This window comes from Scyliorhinus canicula, chromosome 31 (assembly GCF_902713615.1).
Source record: "Scyliorhinus canicula chromosome 31, sScyCan1.1, whole genome shotgun sequence".
Taxonomy (NCBI): domain Eukaryota; kingdom Metazoa; phylum Chordata; class Chondrichthyes; order Carcharhiniformes; family Scyliorhinidae; genus Scyliorhinus; species Scyliorhinus canicula.
The window spans coordinates 11,168,072-11,193,356 of NC_052176.1; the positions used below are offsets into that span (position 1 = coordinate 11,168,072).

The following is a 25,285-nucleotide window of genomic DNA, read 5'->3' on the forward strand; positions in this document are numbered from 1 at the left end:
TTCGCACGTTCGGCGAAGGCTTGATGGACTGAATGGCCCCACTCTGCCCGCTGGGGATCCTATGTTTCCATTAATTGCAGCAACTCATTCGAGAGATTTGCCCTGATAACGAACTGGAGGAATGAATGTCTGCTCTGATATGACAGCCTGGAAGTTGAGAACTAGAAACTAGTTATCGGATATTTCTACTGACGGTGAATGATTCCGTACCCAGTGTTTCCAATCGCCTTGCTCCTCCAAGGTCCATCGTTTCTCACCATCTGCAAAATACACCAATTTCCCACTGGTCCTGCAATGTGATGCTATTGTGTAACACCGCACATCTTTACTGACTGCCTCTGTATCTACTATTCATTGCAGTTCCAGCCTGTATTCCCCAGGCACATATCAGTTTATTTCGTTCTAGCCGATGGAATTCACATGTTCTTTTTGTTATATTTCCGCAAATCTAAATTGCAGAATGGATGCGACAAATGACAGAAGAATATAAAACCTTCGAGTTCCTCCCGCAGAAGAACGCACTCCGATAGCATCTTCATCGTAGCTGTTGCAGGTATTGGATGATATCATGCTAAAAATAAAACAATACTCATGATTACTGTTGCGATATTTGCAATTGAATTTTGTGTATACCAGCTGGATAGTGCTGAATAATTGCGTGTTTATCTCTGTCATCTCTCAATCTGTTTGTGTTGAGCTGCTTTGTGTATCAATGTAATTTGACGTGATTGAAAACAGAATGAAATGTGTTGCTTTTTATTTTCCTGTCTTTTTCTATGGCTCTGTTCCAATTATGGCAATCAGTGAGTTTGCCCTCCTTTCTTTTGATATCTATGTTCTAATGTTCAGACTCGCCAGGTATCAAATGATACCACCACCAGGTTCAACCGGCTGTCGATCAAAGAGCCAAAGACCAGTTTGTTAGTTCAAGGTCAAGCGTGCTTTATTTACACACAATTAGTCATGCAACATAAACACTACTAGTTAACTACACCTACCGATGAAGACAATCTGTACTTAACTTCAGGCACCCGGCTTAGGTCAGAGGAACAGTGGCCGCTGTCCTATTCTGGAGCAATCGAGTCTGGAGAAGTAACTGCTGCTCAGCTAGGCTCATCCACATTAACCATTAACAACTTTTGTAGATGCACCGTAGAAAGCATCCAATCGGGCTGCATCACAGCCTGGTATGGCAACTGCTCGGCCCAGGACCGCAAGGAACTTCAGAGAGTCGTGAATACCACCCAGTCCATCACACGAACCTGCCTCCCATCCATGGACTCCATCTATACCTCCCGCTGCCGGGGGAAAGCGGGCAGCATAATCAAGGATCCCTCCCACCCGACTTACTCACTTTTCAAACTTCTTCCATCGGGCAGGAGATACAGAAGTCTGAGAACACGCACGAACAGACTCAAAAACAGCTTCTTCCCCACTGTCACCAGACTCCCAAACGACCCTCTTATTGACTGACCTCATTAACACTACACCCTGTATGCTCCATCCGATGCCAATGCTTATGTAGTTACATTGTAAAACTTGTCTATTATGTATTTTCTTGTATTTTGTTTTATCCCCTTTTCTTCCCATGTACTGAATGATCTGTTGGGCTGCTTGCAGAATAATACTTTTCGCTGTACCTCGGCATATGTGACAGTAAACAAATCCAATCCAATCCAATCCAATCATCCCTCTGGTAGCGAGTGTTGAATTTTGACTTGCTTCTGGTGTTGCTGCACTTGCCGGGGCGCCAGGTGCAAGAGAGGATGAAGATATGGCCAACTCTTCTTCTTATACTTGGGGGATTTTGCGCTCTTTTCGGTGGACCGTCTGTTTGCACCCCACTAATTGGGTGATCCCTGATCACTCTGTTCGTTCCTAACCAATAAGTGGGCGGGGATCTGAATGGTTGGGCGTGTCCCAAACGGTCACTGACCCCGTTGTTTACGCTTCCCTTCAACAGGGAGCGGCGCCAAAATGTCTGATACTGTAGCGGTCCCTCGAGTACCACTCCTTTGTTTTGGTGAAGATGGACCATCAAATGCTAATCTGCCCCATGAAAATGCTAAATGGTCGGAGTTTCGATACCGGCTGGACTTTTTGCTGCAAAGATACATCTCAGGCTCTGAGCCTGCCTGAGCCTTGCCTTGTCCATTTTACCCGCTAGGCTTTGCGAGTTTCTCTGTCCCTCGTTGTAAGTGGCCATCCCAGATGGCTACACTCCGTCCTCTTGATCCTCAACGCGCAGAGGGACGGATCACAACACTGGGTCTTCTCCTGTTCTCTGAAATGCCGGGTACCCTCAATCAAGGACAGGTTCTACCCTACTCTGTGCTACGGGTCAAATGCATTTACCTAAATTTCCCTAATACAACACATACCTAAACATTCCGAAGGGGTCATTTAACATTCAATCCTATATTCCATTCTCCTTAGTAAATAACAAAAAAGGGGAACCTCTAACTGTCTCTAACTAGACTACACTCATGCTGCTACTTAACAATCAAATAACTTATCTTACAATCCAAATATCCAATAGCAGCATCACATTGCTTCTTATCACTTACATTCACATACAGAAAATAAGCTTTATTAACGAAACAGTAACTGCGGAATTTAATAAAGAAAAAGGTTCAGAAAGAGTGTGGGGTTTGCTGGAGTCCGAGGAAAGGGGCTCCAAAGGTGTGTACTGGAGGGCGGGAGGCTCTCCTTCTCCATTTCCGCAATCTGATTGTCTGCCTGACACTGCACAATATGGCGATCACTGGTAAGGCTTCTACTGTGTATGACAGGGAGTACCATTTAATGAGATTCTCACACCATGTAGGGGTATCAGTGGCTGGGTCTATGTGTGGCGTAGTGTCCAGGCTGGGGTTGTTATTTTGGGTATTCGTATTTGGGGCCTGTGTGGTGAGGGAGGTAGAGATAGGTAACGTGCGCAACTGTACTGTTCCAGCGACGATCATGATGTTGATCATCAGGGTCGCCTTCATCTTGTTTAGGCTTTTCTCCATCTGAAAGTATCTTCGTATCTTCCTCAGGGAGCAAGCATAATATCTGTTATTATCTTGTTGCTTAACATCCCTTTTATTTGTCTGTTTCTCCTCAGCGTCAATTTCACGTTAGAATCGTCGCCATATATGCTGACCTCATTTTTTTTCAACCGACCATTTGCGGAGACAAGACATCCGGAAAAAACAAATTCTGTCACAGTGCGAGCAATCTCGCAGCCTGTGTTTGATGGGCTGAGTGGGTGGACAAATTCTCCGTCCTCTGCAAACTCGTTTTTCCAACCAAGTGATTCGGACATGTAAATAGTAGGTGGGGGGATAGCACACGAAGGGTTGGCGGAAAGGGGCAAAATTGTGGCAAAGTGGATTACTTAAACCACAGGAATGAAAAAGAATAGGAAAAGAGTTTCGAGAACTATTCTCCAAATGGGGTGCGTATGATCCGCAGCAGGGAAAGAATGGGTGGAATCCTCGGGTAGGTGTGGTGACCAGTGCCGTTACTCCACTACCCCAGCTTGGCAGACCAAATGTATAGGGGATCATCAGGTAGGACCGGGATAAGTGCCGTTACTCCACTGCCTGAGTGACCTTCCAAGAGCGGTAATAATTTGGAAATATATGGTTTCGTACAAACTTGTTTCCCTAACTGCCATGTGGTGTCAGAAATTATTACTGTATCAGGAAATTATTCATGAGGCTGACACACAAAATTGTACAAGAAAGAACGTACAACATTTAAAAACAAACTAAAGAAGAAAATTAGACAGGTTCCATCAGAGTATAGGACACCACAAATCCCAATTGGTTCCTGCCTCTCATCATCTGGGCACCTCAAGGTTCCATTCCAAAATGGATTTGAAAGGGGTTACTATGGTGGGAGTCAGACTCGGAGTCATCACCATCTCCCGGGTGCCAAACTCGCATGCAGAGTTTCTGTGCTAATGTGTGTGCCAATGTGGGGTCCATTTCATCATTCCGTGTCAGACAACAGGAATTATCGTGGTGCCAGTGTTTCATTTTCCATATGGCAGTCTGGGCAAGGGAGGTTGTCGCTATCATAGAACATCGCAAAGAGCAGGCCCTTCGGCCCTCGATGTTGGGTTGAGCAATGATCACCCTACTCAAACCCACGTGTCCCAAGAAACCCCCCTAACGTTACTTTCTAAGGACACTACGGGAAATTTGGCATGGCCAATCCACCTAACCAGCACATCTTTGGACTGTGGGAGGAAACCGGAGCACCCGGAGGAAACCCACACACACACGGGGAGGACGTGCAGACGCCACACAGACAGTGACCCAGCCGGGAACCGAACCTGGGATCCAGGAGCTGTGAAGCATTTATGCTAACCACTATGCTACCGTTCTGCCGTCGGGTGGTGGGTTTGTTTCCGATGTGGTCAAATAAATGGTCACAAAGGGGCTGAACATATCCTGTCGGTGTCTCTGGGGCTGCAGTGACTGCGGCCTGGTCTGAGTGTCCATTGTTCAGTTTTCCCAGGGGCGTCAGTTGTCCTATCGCTGTCACTAGCAGCCGAATCAAGCTTCAGGGTGAAATTTGATTCTGGGCGCGGGGTCAAGGTTGTGTCTCTGGACGTGTTGCTGCTGCTGGGGGAGTGGGGGATTGGGTTTTCAGTGGGCGGGTCTTCATTGTGTGCAAACGCGCGAACGAGAGGTGGTGCGAGTGGCTCCATTGCGTTCCATAAACCTTGAGCTGAATTACATCTAACCATCCTGATTTTCCGTTCGGATACGTGATGTTATAAACTGAGTGGCTTACTTTGTCCGAGTTTGAATAGGGTCCTGCAAACCTAGGGGAGAGAATTGAGCTGGGGTTGTATAAGCTGATCATTACTTGCTGCCCGACTGTACCAACTGTCGGGTGTACTGTCTTATCAAAGCAGGCCTGACTCTGCTTTTGTTTAGCGCCTAGTCGAACAGCTGCAGCGAATTGTGCTGCTTTAATATTTTCTACCATGTGCTGGACTGCTTTCTCATGGGTGAGGGGGGTGACTGCGGGGCTGTCCAAATCAAACCAAATAAATACTCGGTACCCTTCATGGGCCGTCCTGTCATGAGGGTTTGGTGGGTATATCCTGTTGAACCCAACACTGTTTTCCTAACAAACATCAGTGCGAATTGGAGCGCTGCGTCCCATGTCATGTTGTGCTGCTGCACCATTTTTCTAAGTGTGGCCTTTAGTGACCGATTCATGTGTTCCACAATGCCGCTGGACAGCGGGTGACAGGCAATGTGGAACTTTTGCATCATACCAAAATTAATAATAAATTATGAGTTGGAAAACGTTTCTTTCCTCCTTTTGAAACTCACGATGTCGTGGAAAAGATATGTTCAGAAAATATAGAGCCATCGAGTCTGCTCCGCCATTCTATCATGGCTGACATGTTCCCCATCTGCCACCTACAATGTTACAGATGAAGAGGTCGATTGCGATATCAGCCAGAGCACCTACATGGCATGACATGGCGCAGGAGCGGGAGTAGGCAATTTAGCCTCATGAGTTCATCTTCAGCTAACCACAGGACAGTCCAGGTTATCGGTTTCACATCTCTCATAATTCTCTTCAGCCGCCTCTCTTGAATGAACCTCCGCCTGTTTATGCACTGGAGGTGTTCTTCGGCTACTTTTCAGTGACAAGATCGTGTATTAAAGTTCTATTGAAGTAAAGGAGTTGTACCATTTGGTGCAGGAGATGCATAATAATCCATTTTGCTCTGCGCACCTTCCATGCTGATCCCATCCCGGCCTCAGCTCCACCGGCCTGCCCGTTCCCAATAACCCTTCAACTCCTTACCAATAAAATATTCTCTAACTCCTCCTTAAATTCACTCATTCTTCCTGCATTCAGCGCACGCTGTGGTAGCGAAGTCCACAGAATCGCAACCCTTTGGATGAAGTAGTTTTTCCTGAAATCTTTTTTAAAAACGCAATCTCTTATTCTAAGAGCATGACATCTGGTTTGTCGAAACTGTACATGACGAAACAATATTGTAAAACGCTGAGAACATAGAACAGTACAGGCCCTTGATGTTGTGCCGAGCAATGATCACCCCACTCAAACCCACGTATCCACCCTATACCCGAAACACAACAACCCCCACCCTTCCTTTAACCTTACATTTTAGGACACTACGGGCAATTTAGCATGGCCAATCCACCTAACCCGCACATCTTTGGACTGTGGGAGGAAACCGGAGCAATCCGGAGAAAACCCACGCACACACGGGGAGGACGTGCAGACCCCGCACAGACAGTGACACAGCAGGGAATCGAACCTGGGACCCTGGAGCTGTGAAGCATTTATGCGAACCATCATGCTACCGTGCTGCCCTAGAAGTTTACTTACTTCACTCACTGTCCTAACCGAGCACAATACAAGTGCTTCTGCTACTTGTCTGTGACAAGATCGCAGATTAAAGTTCTGTTGAAGTAAAGGAGTTGTACCATTTGATTCAGGAGATGCATAATAATTCATTGTGCTCTGCGCACCTTCCATGCCGATCTCATCCTGGCCTCAACTCCACCGGCCTGCCCGTTCCCAATAACCCTTCAACTCCTTACCAATAAAATATTCTCTAACTCCTCCTGAAATTCACTGACTATTCCTGCATTCAGCGCACGCTGAGGTAGAGAAGTCCACAGAATCACAAACTTTTGTTTTCCTGAAATCTTTTAAAAACACACCATCTCTTATTCTAAGAGCATGACCTCTGGTATCAGAATGCCCAACAAGAGGATGCATCAACTCCACGTCTACTTTCTCCATCTCATCTGACATCCAATACATCTCAATTAGATAATTGCGCATGAATTCTGAGGTTAAAACCTGCTAGTCAGCTTTCCTCAGATTGAAACTCACCATGTTGCACAAAAACACCCAATGCATCTATTACTGCGATGGCAGGGAATCGAACCCGAGTAAACTGCGTAGAAGGCAGCTATGCTCACCACTATACCACCATCGCTGTATTCCTAGGCTCTGGCACCATGGTGCATAGAAAGAGGCAGATAATTTCCATCAGTTCATGGATGCTAACCGAAATTACACGGATTGAAACATCAGACAGTGTGACGTGGTGGCCGAGTGGTTAAGGCGATGGACTGCTAATCCGTTGTGCTCTGCACGCGTGGGTTCGAATCCCATCCTCGTCGATTTTTCATCCAATGACTGTCGGTAAGGGTTCATAATTTTTCCAAGATGTATCTGCAATAATTGATGTGACAATCTATTCCAAGTTGTCAGGACAGATTGCATCGAGTTGGTTTCCAGGAGGGACGAACGGAGGCAGACGTGTTTGGGGTCGAACCGCTCATTGTCTGTGAGAAGATCGTATATTAAAGTAAAGGAGGTGTGCCATGTGGTTCGGGAGATACACAATAATCCATTGTGCTCTGCGCACGTGGAATCCAATCCCATCCTCGTCAAAAACGTGTCTGTTGTTTGTCTGTTTGTTCCAATTCATGACGATCAATAAAAATGCTGCGGTTTTTAGCTTTGGCGCTTGGCGGGATGTGAATAGTCGAACACTGTCCATGTCGAAACCATATTGTAGACCGCTGAGAACGTTACTTATTTCACTCACTGTCCTAATCCACCATAAATCCTGAGTTGGAAACCGTTTCTTTCCCTCACTTTGAAACTCACGATTCGTGGAAAAGATAATTAAGAAAATACAGGAGCAGAATTAATCCATTTGACTCATCGAGGCTGATCCGCCATTCTATCATGTCTGATATGTGCCCCATCTGCTGCCGACCAATGTTACAGAAGAAGAGGTCGATTGTGATATCAGCCAGAGCACCTACTCCTCATAAGACATGGCGCAGAGTCGGGAGTAGGCAATTTAGCCTCATGAGTTCTTCTTCAGCTACCAACAGGACAGTCCAGGTTACCGGTTTCAGTTCTCTCATAATTCTCTTCAGCCGCCTCTCTTGAATGAACCTCCGCCTGTTTATGCACTGGAGGTGTTCTTCGCCTACTTTTCTGTGACAAGATCGCATATTAAAGTTATATTGAAGTAAAGGAGTTGTACCATTTGGTTCAGGAGATGCATAATAATCCATTGTGCTCTGCGCACCTTCCATGCTGATCCCATTCTGGCCTAAACTCCACCGGCCTGCCCGTTTTAATAACCCTTCAACTCCTTACCAATAAAATATTCTCCAACTCCTCCTTAACATCACCCACTCTTCCTGCATTCTGCACACGCTGGGGTAGCGAATCCCACAGAATCACAACACTTTGGAAGAAGTAGTTTTTTCCGGAATCCTTTTTTAAATACGCAATTTCGTCTTCGAAGATCATGACCTCTGCTTTCAGAATGCCCAACAAGAGGAAGCATCAACTCCAGTTCTACTTTCTCCATACCTTCTGACATCTAATACATCTCAATTAGATAGTTGCGCCTAGATTCTGCTGGTCAGTCTACTTCAGTTTGAAACTCACGGATTTGCGCAGAAACATCCAATACAACTAGTCCTGCGATGGCTGGGAATCGAACACAGGTCAACTTCTTGGAAGGCAGCTATGCTCACCACTATACCACCATCGCTGCATATATAAATTTCAGCACCATGGTGAATTGAAAGAGGCAGATAATGTCCATCAGTTCATGGATGCTAACCGAAATTAGACGTATTGAGGGGTGAGTATATAGGACGAGGTGGCCGAGAGGTTAAGGCGATGGACTGCTAATCCATTGTGTTCTGTACGCGTGGGTTCGAATCTCATCCTCGTCGATTTTTCATCAAATGGTTCTCGGTAGTGCGGTTCATTTTTCCAAGATGGATTTGCAATAATTTATGTGACAATCTATTCCAAGTTGCCAGGACAGATTGCATCGAGTTGGGTTCCAGGAGGGACGAACGGAGGCAGACATGTTTGGGGTCGAACCGCTCATTGTCTGTGAGAAGGTCGTATGTTAAAGTTCTATTAAAGTAAAGGAGGTGTGCCATGTGGTTCAGGAAATACACAATAATCCATTCTGCTCTGCGCACGTGGTATCCAATCCCAATCTCGTCAAAAACGTCACTGTTGTTTGTCTGTTTGTTCCACTTCATGAGGATCAGATAAACATACTGCGATTTTTAGCTTTTATTTAATATCATGGCGGGAGGGGAATAGTCGAACACTGTCCATTTCGAAACCACACTATCAAAAGCTGAGAAAATTACTTATTTCACTCCCTGCCCTAATCGTGCATAAATTCTGAGTTGGAAAACTTCTCTTTCCCTCAGATCGAAACTCACGATGTCGTGGAGAAGATAAGTTCAGAAAATATAGGGCAGAATTAATCCATTAGACAGATCGAGTCTGCTCCGCCATTCTGTCATGGCTGATATGTTTACCTTCTGCTACCTACAATGTTACAGATGAAGAGGTCGTTTGCGATATCAGCCAGAGCACCTACTCCCCATAAGACATGGCGCAGGAGCGGGAGTAGGAAATTTAGCCTCCTGAGTCCTTCTTCAGCTACCCACAGAACAGTCCAAGTTACCGGTTTTACTTCTCCCATAATTCTCTTCAGCCATCTTTCTTTAATGAACCTCCTCTTGTTTGTACACTGGAGGTGTTCTTCGGCTAATTGTCTGAGAAGATCGTGTATTAAAGTTATATTGAAATAAAGGAGTTGTACCATTTGGTTCAGGAGGTGCATAATAATCGATTGTGCTCTGCGCACCTTCCATGCTGATCCTGTCCTGGCCTCAACTCCACCGGCCTGCCCGTTCTCAATAACCCTTCAATTCCTGACCAATAAAATATTCAACGACTCCTCCTTAACATCACCCACTCTTCCTGCATTCTGCACACGCTGGGGTAGCGAATCACACAGAATCACAACGCTTTGGAACGGATAGTATTTCCTCAAATATGTTTTAAATACGCAATCTCTTCTTCTAAGATCATGAAGCTGCTTTCAGAATGCCCCACAAGAGGAAGCATCAACTCCATGTCTACTTTATCCATACCTTTTGACATCTAATACATCTCAATTAGATAATTCCGCATAAATTCTGAGTGAAAAACTGTTGGTCAGTCTTCCTCAGTTTGAAACTCACCATGTCGCACAAAAACACCCAATGCATCTGTTACTGCGAAGGTCGGGAATCGATCCCGGGTCAACTTCTTGGAAAGCATCTATGCTCACCACTGTACCACCATCGCTGCATTTCGACATTTTGCCACCATGGTGAATAGAAAGAGGCAGATAATTTCCACCAGTTCATGGATGCTGACGGAAATTACACGTATTGATGCACAAGTATGTGGGCCGAGGTGGCCGAGTGGTTTACGTGATGGAATGCTAATCTATTGTGCTCTGCACGCGTGGGTTCGAATCCCATCCCCGTCGACTTTTCATTAAATGGTTCTCGGTAGTGCGGTTCATTTTTCCAAGATGTATCTGCAATAATTGACGTGACAATCTCTTCCAAGTTGCCAGGACAGATTGCAGCGAGTTGGGTTCCAGGAGGGACGAACGGAGGCAGACGTGTTTGGGGTCGAACCGCTCATTGTCTGTGAGAAGATCGTATATTAAAGTAAAGGAGGTGTACCATGTGATTCAGGAGATACACAATAACCCATTGTGCTCTGCGCCTGTGGAATCCAATCCCATCCTCGTCAAAAACGTGTCTGTTGTTTGTCTGTTTGTTCCAATTCATGACGATCAATAAAAATGCTGCGGTTTTTAGCTTTGGCGCTTGGCGGGATGTGAATAGTCGAACACTGTCCATGTCGAAACCATATTGTAGAACGCTGAGAACGGTACTTATTTCACTCACTGTCCTAATCCACCATAAATCCTGAATTGGAAACAGTTTCTTACCCTCACTTTGAAACTCACGATGTCGTGGAAAAGATAAGTTCAGAAAATACAGGAGCAGAATTAAGCCATTAGACAGATCGAGTCTGCTCCGCCATTCTGTCATGGTTGATGTGCTTACCTTCTGCTACCTACAATGTTACAGATGAAGAGGTCGTTTGCGATATCAGACAGAGCACCTACTCCCCATATGACATGGCGCAGGAGCGGGAGTAGGAAATTTAGCCTCCTGAGTCCTTCTTCAGCTACCCACAGAACAGTCCAAGTTACCGGTTTTACTTCTCCCATAATTCTCATCAGCCACCTTTCTTTAATGAACCTCCTCCTGTTTGTACACTGGAGGTGTTCTTCGGCTACTTGTCTGAGAAGATCGTGTATTAAAGTTATATTGAAGTAAAGGAGTTGTACCATTTGGTTCAGGAGATGCATAATAATCCATTGTGCTCTGCGCACCTTCCATGCTGATCACATCCTGGCCTCAACTCCACCGGCCTGCCCGTTCTCAATAACCCTTCAACTCCTTACCAATAAAATATTCTCCAACTCCTCCTTAACATCACCCACTCTTCCTGCATTCTGCACACGCTGACGTAGCGAATCCCACAGAATTACAACGCTTTGGAAGTTGTAAACCGGAACGCTTCCTGTTTTTTCCGGAAATCTTTTTAAATACGCATTTTCTTCTTCGAAGATCATGACCTCTGCTTTCAGAATGCCCAACAAGAGGGGGCATCAACTCCAGTTCTACTTTCTCCATACCATCTGACATCTAATACATCTCAATTAGATAATTGCGCCTAAATTCTGCTGGTCAGTCTTCTCCAGTTTTAAACTCACGGATTTGCGCAGAAACATCCAATACAACTAGTCCTGCGATGGCTGGGAATCGAACACAGGTCAACTTCTTGGAAGGCAGCAATGCTTACCACTATACCACTATCGCTGCATATATAAATTTCAGCACCATGGTTAATTGAAAGAGGCAGATAATGTCCATCAGTTCATGGATGCTAACCAAAATTAGACGCATTGAGTTGTAAGCATATGGGGCGAGGTGGCCGAGAGGTTAAGGCGATGGACTGCTAATCCATTGTGTTCTGCACGCGTGGGTTCGAATCCCATCCTCGTCGATTTTTCATCAAATGGTTCTCGGTAGTGCGGTTCATTTTTCCAAGATGGATCTGCAATCATTGATGTGACAATCTATTCCAAGTTGCCAGGACAGATTGCATCGAGTTGCGTTCCAGGAGGGACGAACGGAGGCAGACGTGCTTGGGGTCGAACCGCTCATTGTCTGTGAGAAGATCATATGTTAAAGTTCTATTGAAGTAAAGGAGGTGTGCCGTGTGGTTCAGGAAATACACAATAATCCATTCTGCTCTGCGCACGTGGAATCCAATCCCAATCTCGTCAAAAACGTCACTGTTGTTTGTCTCTTTGTTCCACTTCATGAGGATCAGATAAACATACTGCCATTTTTAGCTTTTATTTAATATCTTGGTGGGAGGGGAATAGTCGAACACTGTCCATTTCGAAACCACACTATCAAAAGCTGAGAAAGTTACTTATTTCACTGCCTGCCCTAATCGCGCATAAATTCTCAGTTGGAAAACGTTTCTTTCCCACGGTTTGAAACTCACGATGTCGTGGAAAAGATAAGTTCAGAAAATACAGGAGCAGAATTAAGCCATTATACCCATCGAGTCTGCTATGCCATTATATCATGGCTGATATGTTCCCCATCTGCTACCTACAATGTTACAGATGAAGAGATCGCTTGCGATATCAGCCAGAGCACCTCCTCGCCGTAAGACATGGCGTGGGAGCGGGAGTAGGCAAATTAGCCTCCTGAGTCTAACACCTTCCATGTTGATCCCATCGTGGCCTGAACTCCACCGTTCTGCCCGTTCTCCATAACCCTTCAACTCCTTGCCAATAAAAATGTATTTAACTCCTCCTTCAATTCACTCACTCTTCCTGCATTCAGTGCAAGCTGGGGTAGCGAATTGTACACAATCACAACCCTTTGGAACGGATAGTATTTCCTCAAATATGTTTTAAATACGCAATCTCTTCTTCTAAAATCATGACGCTGGTTTCAGAATGCCCCACAAGAGGAAGCATCAACTCCATGTCGACTTTATCCATACCTTTTGACATCTAATACATCTCAATTAGATAATTCCTCATAAATTCTGAGTGAAAAACTGTTGGTTAGTCTTCCTCAGTTTGAAACTCACCATGTCGCACAAAAACACCCAAAGCATCTGTTACTGCGAAGGTCGGGAATCGATCCCGGGTCAACTGCTTGGAAAGCAGCTATGCTCACCACTATACCACCGTCGCTGCATTTCTACTTCTGGACACCAGGTTGAATAGAAAGAGGCAGATAATTTCCATCAGTTCATGGATGCTAACCGAAATTACACGTATTGAGACGTACGAATGTGGGACGAGGTGGCCGATTGGTTAAGGAGATGGACTGTTAATTCATTGTTCAGATCCCATCCTCCTCAATTTTTCATCCACTGTTTCTTGGTAGTGGGGCTCATTTTTCCAAGATGGATCTGCAATCACTGATGTGACAATCTATTCCAAGTTGCCAGGACAGATTGTATCGAGTTGGGTTCGAGGTGGGACGAACGGAGGAAGACGTGTTTTGGGCCTAACCGCTCATTGCCACCAGTTTTTCTTCAGCTATCCACAGGACAGTACAGGTTACCGGTTTCACTTCTCCCATAATTCCCTTCAGCCACCTCTCTGGAATGAACCTCCTCCTGTTTGTACACTGGAGGTGTTCTTCGGCAACTTGTCTGTGAGAAGATCGTATACTAAATGTCTATTGAAGTAAAGGACTTGTGGACAGCACGGTAGCTTTGTGGATAGCACAATTGCTTCACAATTGCAGGGTCCTAGATTCGATTCCGGCTTGGGTTACTGTCTGCGCGGAGTGTGCTCATCCTCCCCGTGTGTGTGTTGGTTTCGAGCGGGTGCTCCGGTTTCCTCACAGACCAAAGATGTGCACATTAGGTCGATTGGCATGGCAAATTGTCCTTAGTGTCCAGAATTGCCCTTAGTGTTGGGTGGGGCTGCTGGGTTATGGGGATATGGTATAGGTGGAGGTGTTGACCTTCGGTACGGTGCTCTTTCCAAGAGCCGTTGCAGACTCGATGGGCTGATTGACCTCCTTCTGCATTGTATATTCTATGGTAAATACCATGTGATTCAGGAGCTGCACAATAATCCATTGTGCTCTGCGCACGTGGATTCCAATCCTATCCTCGTCAAAAGCGTGTCTGTTGTTTCACTGATTGTTCCACTTCATGAGGATGAAGTACAAGTGCTGCGATTTGTCGCTTTTATTTAAGGGCTTGGCAGGTGGTGAATTGTTGAAAACTGTCCATGTCGAAACCACATTATGAAAAGATGAGAAATTTACATAATTCCCTCCCTGCCCTAATCAAGTATAAATTTCGTGTTGGAAACTGTTTCTTCCCCTCAGTTTGAAACTCATGATGTCGTGGAAAATGTAAGTACAGAAACCGTGGGAGCAGAATTAAGGCATTAGAACCATCGAGTATGCTCAGCCATTCTTTTATGGTTGATATGGTCCCCATCTGCTACCTGCAACGTTACAGATGAAAAGGTCGATTGCGATATCAGCAGAGCACCTACTCTCCATAAGATATGGCATAGGAGCAGGAGTAGGCAATTTAGCTTCCTGAATTTAACATCTTCCATGCTGACCCCATCTTGTCCTCAACTCCACCGTACTGCCCGTTCTCCATAACCCTTCAACTCCTCACCAACAAAAATCTCTCTAACTCCCCTTTTAATTCACTCACTCTTCCTGCATTCAGCGCACACTGGGGTAGCGAATTCCACAGAATCACAACCTTGTGGAAGAACTGGTTATTTAGCACACAGGGGTCAATCGCTGGCTTTGAAAGCACGCCAAAGCAGACCAGCAGTACGGTTCAATTCCTGTATCAGCCTCCCCGAGCAGGCGCCGGAATGTGGCGACTAGGGGCTTTTCACAGTAACTTAATTTGAAGCCTACTTGTCACAATAAGTCATTTACTGAACCCTTTTTCAAGTTTGCAATCTTTTATTCTAAGATTATGAGCTCACGTTTTAGAATGGCCCATAGAGGAAGCATCAGCTCCACGTCTACTTTATCCATATATTTTTGCACCTTCTACACCTCAATTAGATAATTGCGCATAAATTCTGAGCGAGAAACTGCTGGCCAGTCTCCCTCAGTTGAAACGCATGATGTGGCGCAAAAACATCCGTTTGAACTATTCCTGCGCCGGCTGGTAATAGAACCCGGGTCACATGCTTCGAAGGCAGCGATGCTCAGCACTATCCCACCATCGCTGCATTTCCCACCTTAAACACCGGGTTGAATAGAAAGAGGCAGAGAACTCCATCAGTTCATAGATGCAAAACAAATTCAGGCGTGTTGACGTCGAAACTTATGGGACGATGTGGCCGAGTGGTTAAGGCGATGGACTGTTAGTCCATTATGCTGAGCACGAGGCGGTTTGAATCACATCCTCGTCGATTTTTCATCCACTGATTCTCGGTAGTGAGGCTCACTTTTCCAAGATGGATCTGCAATCACTGATGTGACAATGTATTCCATGTTATCAGGCCACATTACATCGAGTTGGGTTCGAGGATAGACGAACGGAGGCAGACGGGTTTAGGGTTTAACCGCTCATTGCCACCAGTTCTTCCACAGCTACCAACAGGACAGTCCAGGTTACCGGGCTCGCTTCTCCCATAATTCTCTTCAGCCACCTCTCCTGGATGAAACTCCTTCTGTTTGTACACTGGAAGGGTTTTTCGGCTACTCTCCGTGAGAAGATCGTATTTTCAAGTTCTTATGAAATAAAGGCGTTGTACCACGTGGTTAAGGGGATGAACAATAATCCTTTGTGCTCTCCGCACGTGGGTTCGTATCCAATCCTCGTCTGGAATGTATCTGTTGCATTTCTGTTGGGTTCACTTCATGAAGGAGAAGTAAAAATGCTGTGATTTTTAGTTTTTGTTTAAGGACTTGGTGGGTGGTGAATAGTCGAACACTATCCATGTTGAAACCACATTATAAAAAGGTGAGAAAGTTGCTTAATTCACTCCCCGCCCTAATAGCGCTCATTTCCCTCAGTTTAAAAGTCATGAAGTCGCGCAAACGAGACATTCGTCAGATATTAAGCCATTAGACGCATCGAATCTACGCACCATTCTATCATGACTGATATGCTCCTCATCTGCTACCTAGAATCTTACAGACCAAAGATCGATTGTGATATCAGCCAGAACATCTTCTCACGAGAACACATGACCTCGGAACGGGAGTAGGTAATTTAGATTCCTGAGCCTCACACATTCCATGTGATCTTGGCTGATCTCATCCTGGCCTCAACTACACCGCCCTGAACGTTTTCCATAACCCTTCAACTCCTTACCAATAAAAATCTCTCTAACTCCTCCTTAAATTTACTCCCTCCACTTGCATCCAACACTGCCTGGTGTAGCGAATTCCGCTGAATCACAACCCTTTGGGAGAAGTTGTTTTTCCTCAAATCTTTTTTAAATTTGCAATCTTTTATTCAAAGATGATGACCTCAGGTTTCAGAATGCCCGAGAAGTGGAAGCATCAACGCCACGTCAACTTTCTCCATACCATTGACATCTTATACATCTCAATTAGATAATTACGCATAAATTCGGAGTGAAAACTGCTGGTGAATCTTCCTCAGTTTGAACCTCACAATGTCGTGCAAAAACATCCAATACAACTATTCCTGCACCGGCTGGGAATAGAACCCGGGTCAACTGCTTGGAAGGCAACTATGCTCACCACTATACCACCATCGCTGCGTTTCGCATCTTAACACCGGGTTGAGTAGAAAGATGTGGAGATGCCGGCTTTGGACTGGGGTGAGCACAGGAAGAAGTCTTACAACACCAGTTTAAAGTCCAACATGTTTGTTTCAAATACTAGCGTTAGGAGTACTGCTCCTTCCTCAGGCGAATGAAGAGGTGTGTTCCGGAAACATGCATATAGACAAGTTCAAAGATGCCTGACAATGCTTAGAAGGCAGGCGTTTGCAGGTAATTCAGTCTTTACAGATCGAGAGATAGGGGTAACCCCATTTTAAAGAGGTGTGAATTGTCTCAACCAGGACAGTTGATAGGAGTTTGCAAGCCAAGGCCAGATGGTGGGGGATGAATGTAATGCGACATGAATCCCAGGTCCCGGTTGAGGCGGACTCATGTGTGCGGAACTTGGCCATAAGTTTCTGCTCGGCGATTCTGCATTGTCGCGCATCCTGAAGGCTGCCTTGGAGAATGCTCACCCGGAGATCAGAGGCTGAATGCCCTTGACTGCTGAAGTGTTCCCCGACTGGAAGGGAACATTCCTGCCTGGTGATTGTCACGCGATGTCCATTCTTTCATTGTCGCAGCATCTGCATGGTTACGCCAATGTACCACGCTTCAGGACATCCTTTCCTGCAGCGTATGACGTAGACAACGTTGGCTGAGTCGCACGAGTAGGCACCGCAGACCTGGTGGGTGGTGTTCCCATGTGTAATGGTGGTATCCATGTCGATGATCTGGCATGTCTTGCAGAGATTGCCCTGGCAGGGTAGTGTGGTGTCGTGGTCGCTGTTCTGATGGCTGGGTAGTTTTCTGCAAACAATGGTTTGTTTTAGGTTGCACGGTTGTTTGAAGGCAAGTAGTGGGGGTGTGGGGATGACCTTGGCAAGATGTTCATCTTAATCGATGACGTGTTGAAGGCTGCGAAGCAGATGTCATAGTTTCGCCGCTCCGGGAAAGTACTAGATGATGAAGGTTACTCTGTCGGTTGTGTCCCGTGTTTGTCTTCTGAGTAAGTCGGTGCGGTTGTTTGCTGTGGCACTTTGGAACTGTCGATCGATGAGTCGAGCGCTATTTCCCGTTCATACAAGGGCATCTTTCAGCGTCTATGGATGTCTGCTATGCTCCTCATCGTCTGAGCAGATCCTGTGTACACGGAGGGCATGTCCATAGGGGATGGCTTCTTTAATGTGTTTAGCGTGGAAGCTGGTGAATTGGAGCATCGTGAGGTTATCCCTGGGCTTGCGGTAAAACGAAGTGTTGAGGTGACCGTCCTTGATGGAGATGAGTGTGTCCATGAATGCAACTGATTTTGGAGAATTGTCTATGGTGAGTCTGATGGTGGGATGGAAATTATAGTTGTCGTCGTGTAGTCGTTTCAGTGATTCTTTGCTGCAGTTCCAAAGGAAAAAATGTCATCGATGTATCTAGAGTATAACATGGGATGAAGGACGAGTTCAACACGATATACCCACCAATCCTTCATGACAGGACGACCCATGAAGGGTACTGAGTATTTATTTGGGCTTGATTTGGCCAGCCACGCAGTCACCGCCCTGACCCATGAGAAAGCAGTCCAGCACATGGTAGAAATATTAAAGCAGCACAATTCGCTGCAGCTGTTCGACTAGGCGCTAAACAAAAGCAGAGTATGGGCTGTTTTGATAAGACAGTACACACGACAGAGTACAGAGTCGGGCAGCAAGTAATGATCACCTTATACAGCCCCAGCTCATTTCTCTCCCCTAAGTTTGCAGGACCCTATTCAAACTCGGACAAAGTAAGCAAATCAGTTTATAAAATCACGTTTCCGAACGGAAAATCAGGATGGTTCCATGTAATTCAGCTTAAGGTTATGGAACGCAGTGGAGCCACTCGCACCACCTCTCGTTTGCGTTTTCACACAATGAAGACCCGCCCACAGATAACCCAATCCCCCACTCCCCCAGCAGCAGCAACACGTCCAGAGACACAACCTTGACCCCGCGCCCAGAATCAAATATCACCCTGAAGCTTGATTCGGCTGCTAGTGACAGCGACAGGATAACTGAAGCCCCTGTGGAATCTGAACAATGGACACACAGACCAGGCCCCAGTCACTACAGCCCCAGAGACACCGACAGGATATGTTCAGCCCCTTTGTGACCATTTATTTGCCCACACCGGAAACTGATCCATCTACCGACGATAGCAACAACCCCCCTTGCTCAGACCGCCTTACGGAAAATGAAACACTGGCACCACGAAAATTCCTGTCGTCTGACACGGAATGATGAAATGGACCCCACATCGGCACACACATTAGCACAAAAACTCTGCACGCGGGTTTGGCACCCGGGAGATGGCGATGACTCCGAGTCTGACTCCCACCATGGTAACCCCTTTCAAACCCTTTTGGGAATGGAATCTTGAGGTGTTCAGATGATGATAGACAGGAACCGATTGGGATTTACGGTGTCCTATAATCTGATGGAACCTGCCCACTTTTCTTCTTTAGTTTGGTTTTAAATGTTGTACGTTCTTTCTTGTACGATTTTGTGTGTCAGTCTCAGGATAAATTTCCTGATGGAGTAATAACTTCTGACGCCACATGGCAGTTAAGGAATCAATTTTGTTGGGGCCCATATATTTCCAGATTCTTACCGCTCTTGGAAGGTCACTCAGGCAGTGGAGTAATGGCACTTATCCCCGCCCTGCCTGAGGATCCCCTATACATTTGGTCAGCCAAGCTGGGGTAGTGGAGCAACGGTACTGGTCACCACCCTACCCGGGGATCCCACCCATTCTTGCCCTGCCGCGGATCATATGCACCCCATTTGGAGAATAGTTCTCGAAACTCTTTTGCTGTTCTTTTTCATTCCTGTAGTTTAAATAATCCATTTTGCAACAACTTTGCACCTTTCCGCCGCCCCTTCGGGTGCTATCCCCCCCCCCCTCCCCCCTCCGCCTACTATTTACATGTCCCAATCACTTGGTTGGAAATACGAGTTTGCAGAGGACGGAGAATTTGTCCACCCACTCAGCCCATCAAACACAGGCTCCGAGATTGCTCGCACTGTGACAGAATTATTTTTCCGGATGTCTTGTCTCCGCAAATGGTTGGTTTAAAAACCATGAGGGAGGCTCATATGGTGACGATTCTAATGGGAAATTGATGTTAACGAAAAACAGAGACAAAAGAGATGTTAAGAAACAAGGCAATAAAAGATATTATGCTTGCTTCCCGAGGAAGATACGAAGATACTTTCAGACAGAGAAAAGCATCAACAAGATTAAGACAACAATGATGATCAACATCATGATCGTCGCTGGAACAGTACAGTTGCGCACGTTACCTATCTCTACCTCCCTCAGCACACAGGCCCCGAACATGAATACCCAAAACAACAACCCCAGCCTGGACACTACACCACACATAGACCCAGCTACCGATACCCCCACATGGTGTGAGAATCTCATTAAATGTTACTCCCTGTGATACACAGCAGAGGCTTTCCCAGTGGGAGTCATATTGTGCAGTGTCATCCAGACAATCAGATTGCGGAAATGGAGAAGGAGAGCCTCCCGCCCTCCAGTACACACCTTTGGAGCCCCTTTCCTCGGACTCCAGCAAACCCCACAATCTTTCTGAACCTTTATCTGTATTAAATTCTGCAGTTGTTGTTTCGTTAATAAAGCTTTTTTTCTGTATGTGAATGTTAGTGATAAGAAGAAATGTGACGCTGCGATTGGATTGTTGGATTAGTTATTTGATTGTTAAATAGCAGCATGAATGTAGTGGAGTTAGAGACAGTTAGAGGTTCCCCCTTTTCATTATTTATAAGGAGAATGGAAAAAAGGATTGAATGTTAAATGGCCCCTTCTGAATTTTTAGATGTATTAGGGAAATTTAGGTAAATGCATTTGACCCGTAGCACAGAGTAGGATAGAACGTGTCCTTGATTGAGGGTACCCGGCATTTCAGAGAACAGGAGAAGACCCAATGTTGTGATCCGTCACGGTACATGTTGAGGATCATGATGACGGAATGTAGCCATCTGGGATGGCTGGCCACTTGCAACGAGGGACAGAGAAACTCGCAAAGCCTAGTGGGTAAAACGGACAAGGTAAGGCTCAGGCAGGTTCAGAGCCTGAGATGTGTATTTGCAGCAACAAGTCCAGGCAGTATTGAAACTCCAATTAGCATTTTGATGAAGCTGATTAGCATTTGATGGCCCATCTTCACCAAAACAAAGGTCTGATCTCCAGCGACCGGTACAGGCTCAGACATTTTGGCGCCACTCTCTGTTCAAGGGAAGCATAAACAACGGGGTCAGTGACCGCTTGGGACAGGCCCAACCATCTAGATCCCCGTCCACTTATTGGTGAGGAACGAACAGTGAACAGGGATCACCCAATTAGTGGGGTGCAAACTGAAGGTCCTCCGAAAAGAGCGTGAAAACTCCCAAGTATAAGAAGAACAGTTTGCCATATGTTCCTCCTGTCTTGCACCTGGCGCCCCGATCACGACCATTTCCAAGTGCAGCAACACCAGAAGCAATTCCAAGTTCAACACTCGCTACCAGACAGATGAGCCTAGCTGAGCATCAGTTACTTCTCCAGAATCGATTGCTCCAGAATCAGACAGCGGCCACTGTTCCTCTTACCTAAGCCGGGTGCCTGAAGTTAAGTACAGATTGTCTTCATCGGTAGGTGTAGTTAATTAGTAGTGTTTATGTTGCATGACTAATTGTGTGTAAATAAAGCACGCTTGACCTTGAACTAACTAACTGGTCTTTGGCTCTTTGATCGACAGCTGGTTGAACCTTGTGGTGGTATCATTTGATACCTGGCGACTCTGAATATTAGAACAGAGATATCAACAGAAAGTAGGGCAAACTCACTTATTGCTATAATTGGAATAGAACCATAGAAAAAGACAGGAAAATAAAAACCAACACCTTTCATTATGTTTTCAATCACGTCAAATTACATTGATACACAAAGCAGTTCAACACAAACAGATTGAGAGATGACAGAAATAAAGACACAATTATTCAGCACTATCACGCTGATACACACAAAATTCAATTTAAAACATCGCAAGAGTAATCATGAATATTGTTTTATTTTGAGCATGATATAATCCAATACCTGCAACGGCTACGCTGAAGATGCAATCGGAGTGCGTTCTTCTGCAGGAGGAACTCGAATGTTTTATATTTTTCTGACATTTGTCGCATCCATTCTGCAATTTATATTTGCGGAGATTTAAATAGGAACATGTGAATTCCATCGGCTAGAACGAAATAAACTGTTATGTTCCTGTGGAATACAGGCTGGAAATGCAATGAATAGTCGATTCAGAGGCAGTCAGTAAAGATATGCGGTGTTGCACAATAGCCTTAATTTGCAGGATCAGTGGGAAATTGGTGTATTTTGCAGATGGTGAGAAACGATAGACCTTGGAGGAGCAAGGGGATTGTAAACACTGGGTACGGAGTCATTCACCGTCAGTAGAAATATCCGATAACTAGTTTCTAGTTCTCAACTTCCAGGCTGTCATATCAGAGGAGACGTTCATTCCTCGAGTTCATTGTCTGGACAAATCTCTCGAATGAGTTGCTGCAATTAATGGAAACATATATTCCCTAGCGGGCAGAGTGGGGCAATTCGCTCCATCAAGTCTTCACCGACCCTCCGAATGAGCACCATACCTCGGCCCTGTCCATAACTCCATCTAATATCTGTAATGTAAAGGCCAAGTAAACATGGCCCATCCAACTAACCTGCAGATGGTTGGAGTGTGGGAGGCAGTCGGTGCAGTGCCGAGGTCCCACTGCCTGCTCGCTCCTCGTTCTATTCATCTATTCGCCTCAGTTTTGAGCAATAAAGTGATATTCAGACATTTTGCTCATTTGTCGGCGAGATCAGCGGCCACTAAGAACCGCCGAGAAGCCTTGCCGTTCGACATATTTTGACGCAAGTTCCTTTGATTTTTTTTTGTTTTCCACCAACTCAGCTTTCCCTGTTACAGAACATAGAACGATACAGCGCAGTACAGGCCCTTCAGCCCACGAAGTTGCACCGACATGAGAAGTCAAAAACTAAAGGCCATCTAACCTACACTATGACATTATCATCCATATGCTTATCCAATAAACTTTTAAATGCCCTCAATGTTGGCGAGTTCACTACTGTTGCAGGTAGGGCATTCCACGGTCTTTGCGTAAAAAACCTACCTCTGACCTCTGTCCTTTATCTATTACCCCTCAATTTAAGGCTATGTCCCCTCGTGCTAGCCACCTCCATCCGTGGGTGAAGGCTCTCGCTGTCCACCCTATCCTCTGATGACCACCCTCTGATCATTTTGTATGCCTCTATTAAGTCACCTCTTAACCTTCTTCTCTCTAACGAAAACAACCTCAAGTCCATCAGCCTTTCCTCATAAGATTTTCCCTCCATACCAGGCAACATCCTGATAAATCTCCTCTGCACGCGTTCCAAAGCTTCCACGCCCTTCCTATAATGAGGCGACCAGAACTGTACGCAATACTCCAAATGCGGCCGTACTAGAGTTTTGTACAACTGCAACATGACCTCATGGCTCCGGAACTCAATCCCTCTACCAGTAAAGGCCAACACACCATAGGCCTTCTTCACAATCCAATCAACCTGGGTGGCATCTTTCAGGGATCTATGTACATGCATGACTTATGACAAAGAAATTTGCGAGATTTTGGAATTTGCATGAGTAAAGAAACACACGTCGTCAGCAGGATTGGAACCGGCGCGGACAAAGGCCAATGGATTTCTAGTCCATCGCCTGAACCGGTATAGTGGAGAGCACCGCTGTGTTCCCGGCGGATAATCAGCGTTTCACTACCTGCCATAGTAGCGCCGATTTATTTGGAACTTAATGCGGGCTGGTAAGTTTCAAAATAAGAGAATAAAAAGATCTAAAAAGACAAGTAAAAAGAAATTTGAAACTTTGTTATAACCGATTTTCACAATTCTGGTGCCCGATGAAGTTAATATGAACTGAGGCTGTGAACCTGTCCTGACAAATAAGAAATCTCAAAGCGAAAGCAGAATGAGGAAAAGCAAGCTTCGTCTGTAATAACAGACAGACATTGAATCCGAATGCATTGAATGAACAAGATGGTCAAATTGATGCTGAGCACATATGACATCGCGTTTTGCAAACGGATTGCTCCAAACGGAGTAAAGATTTCAGATTGTAGCCGCTGCAAGTAGGGCTCGAACCTACGTGGGGAAACCCCATTGGATTTTGAGTCCAACGCCTTCACCACTCGGCCATCGCAGCTGACATACCGTCTGCAGAAAGCATTGTAAAACCAGACACTCCGCGTACTGCAGTCACGCGATGAACGGTGTCCCAGGCTTTATCCGAGAAGGGTGGAATTCAGGTGGGAAAAGACCATGAGATTTGGGACACTGCCTTGAGCTGCACAACGATCTCACCTTCCATAACGCACTATTCTACTTTTGTGTCACAATATCAGTTGCAAAGGAAATATGCGATAAATTCATGTTTTTTGAATGGACCAGTACAGAACTTCCGAGTCTGGATCGAAATTAAAGTAATGGAATCATAGAATCTGACAACAAAGAAAGAGACCTGCGCAGACCGAGTCGTCACGTGATGACTGGGTTATCAGCAAGTTCCACCAGATTTCTGTGTGAAGAGACCACGGCAGGTCTCGAACCTGGACTCCTCGAAGTCAGACGCCCTTTCCATCCGCTGCAAAGAGGAAGCTGATGTTTGCACACTGTCAATAATCACTGCGAATATATTCATTTCAGTTCGGTTTTTTGATGATACCCTGTTTCCCAGATGCCAGAAAATACACCTAAAGCTCCAGCTGCCGGACATGGCATTTTCGATGTCGCAAAGGTCCTTCCCGTTTTGAGCCGTGAAGATTCAAGGAGCACCATCCTCAAATTTAGCTGCTCACGGACGTGCATCACATCCTCTGCCTGCTCCACAATTACATACAGACAGTGATCCTCACCAAGTGAATCAACACGAACCCCGCTGAATAAAAACTGCAGACTAACAAAGGGTGCGTCATTGCACCAATTCTCTTTTCCATTTTCCTCACTTCAATATTGTACCTGTCACCCAGCAACTTCCCCACAGGACTGGAGATAATCAAAGGAAGGACAGGAAATTGTTCAAACTACAAGCCTCTTCATTAGAAAGTCAAATATTATCTTCAGACATTGAGCTGATTCAGCATGGCTTTATGAAGGGAATGTCATGGACGACAGATTTATTCGAATTATTTGCAGCGGTACTGATCAGGATAAATAAAGGAGACCCAAAAGGTGTAATATACTTGGATATCCAAAAACGCGTTCGATAAGGTGCCGCACATAAGTTAGCTTAAGAAGATGAGAGCCCATGGTTTTCTGGCTAATATATTAGGACGGTCTACTTGGAATTTATTTTGTTTATTGTCACGTGTACCAAGGTACAGTGAAATGTATTCTTCTGCAAGCAGCTCAACAGATCATTAAGTGCATGAAAATAAAAGG

The 25,285-nt window shown here is 45.5% G+C and overlaps 4 non-coding genes across 4 annotated transcripts; 3 read left to right on the forward strand and 1 right to left on the reverse strand.

The window, feature by feature from the left end:
- The first annotated feature begins 7,102 nt into the window (after positions 1 to 7,102).
- On the forward strand, positions 7,103 to 7,184 carry trnas-gcu. The gene has a single exon. It is a non-coding gene; the product is annotated as a tRNA-Ser (tRNA).
- A 1,505-nt stretch (positions 7,185 to 8,689) lies between these two features.
- Positions 8,690 to 8,771, forward strand: trnas-gcu. Its single transcript has one exon. It is a non-coding gene; the product is annotated as a tRNA-Ser (tRNA).
- A 3,132-nt stretch (positions 8,772 to 11,903) lies between these two features.
- Positions 11,904 to 11,985, forward strand: trnas-gcu. Its single transcript has one exon. It is a non-coding gene; the product is annotated as a tRNA-Ser (tRNA).
- Positions 11,986 to 23,968: 11,983 nt separating this feature from the next.
- On the reverse strand, positions 23,969 to 24,050 carry trnal-caa. Its single transcript has one exon. It is a non-coding gene; the product is annotated as a tRNA-Leu (tRNA).
- Between the last annotated feature and the right edge of the window lie 1,235 nt (positions 24,051 to 25,285).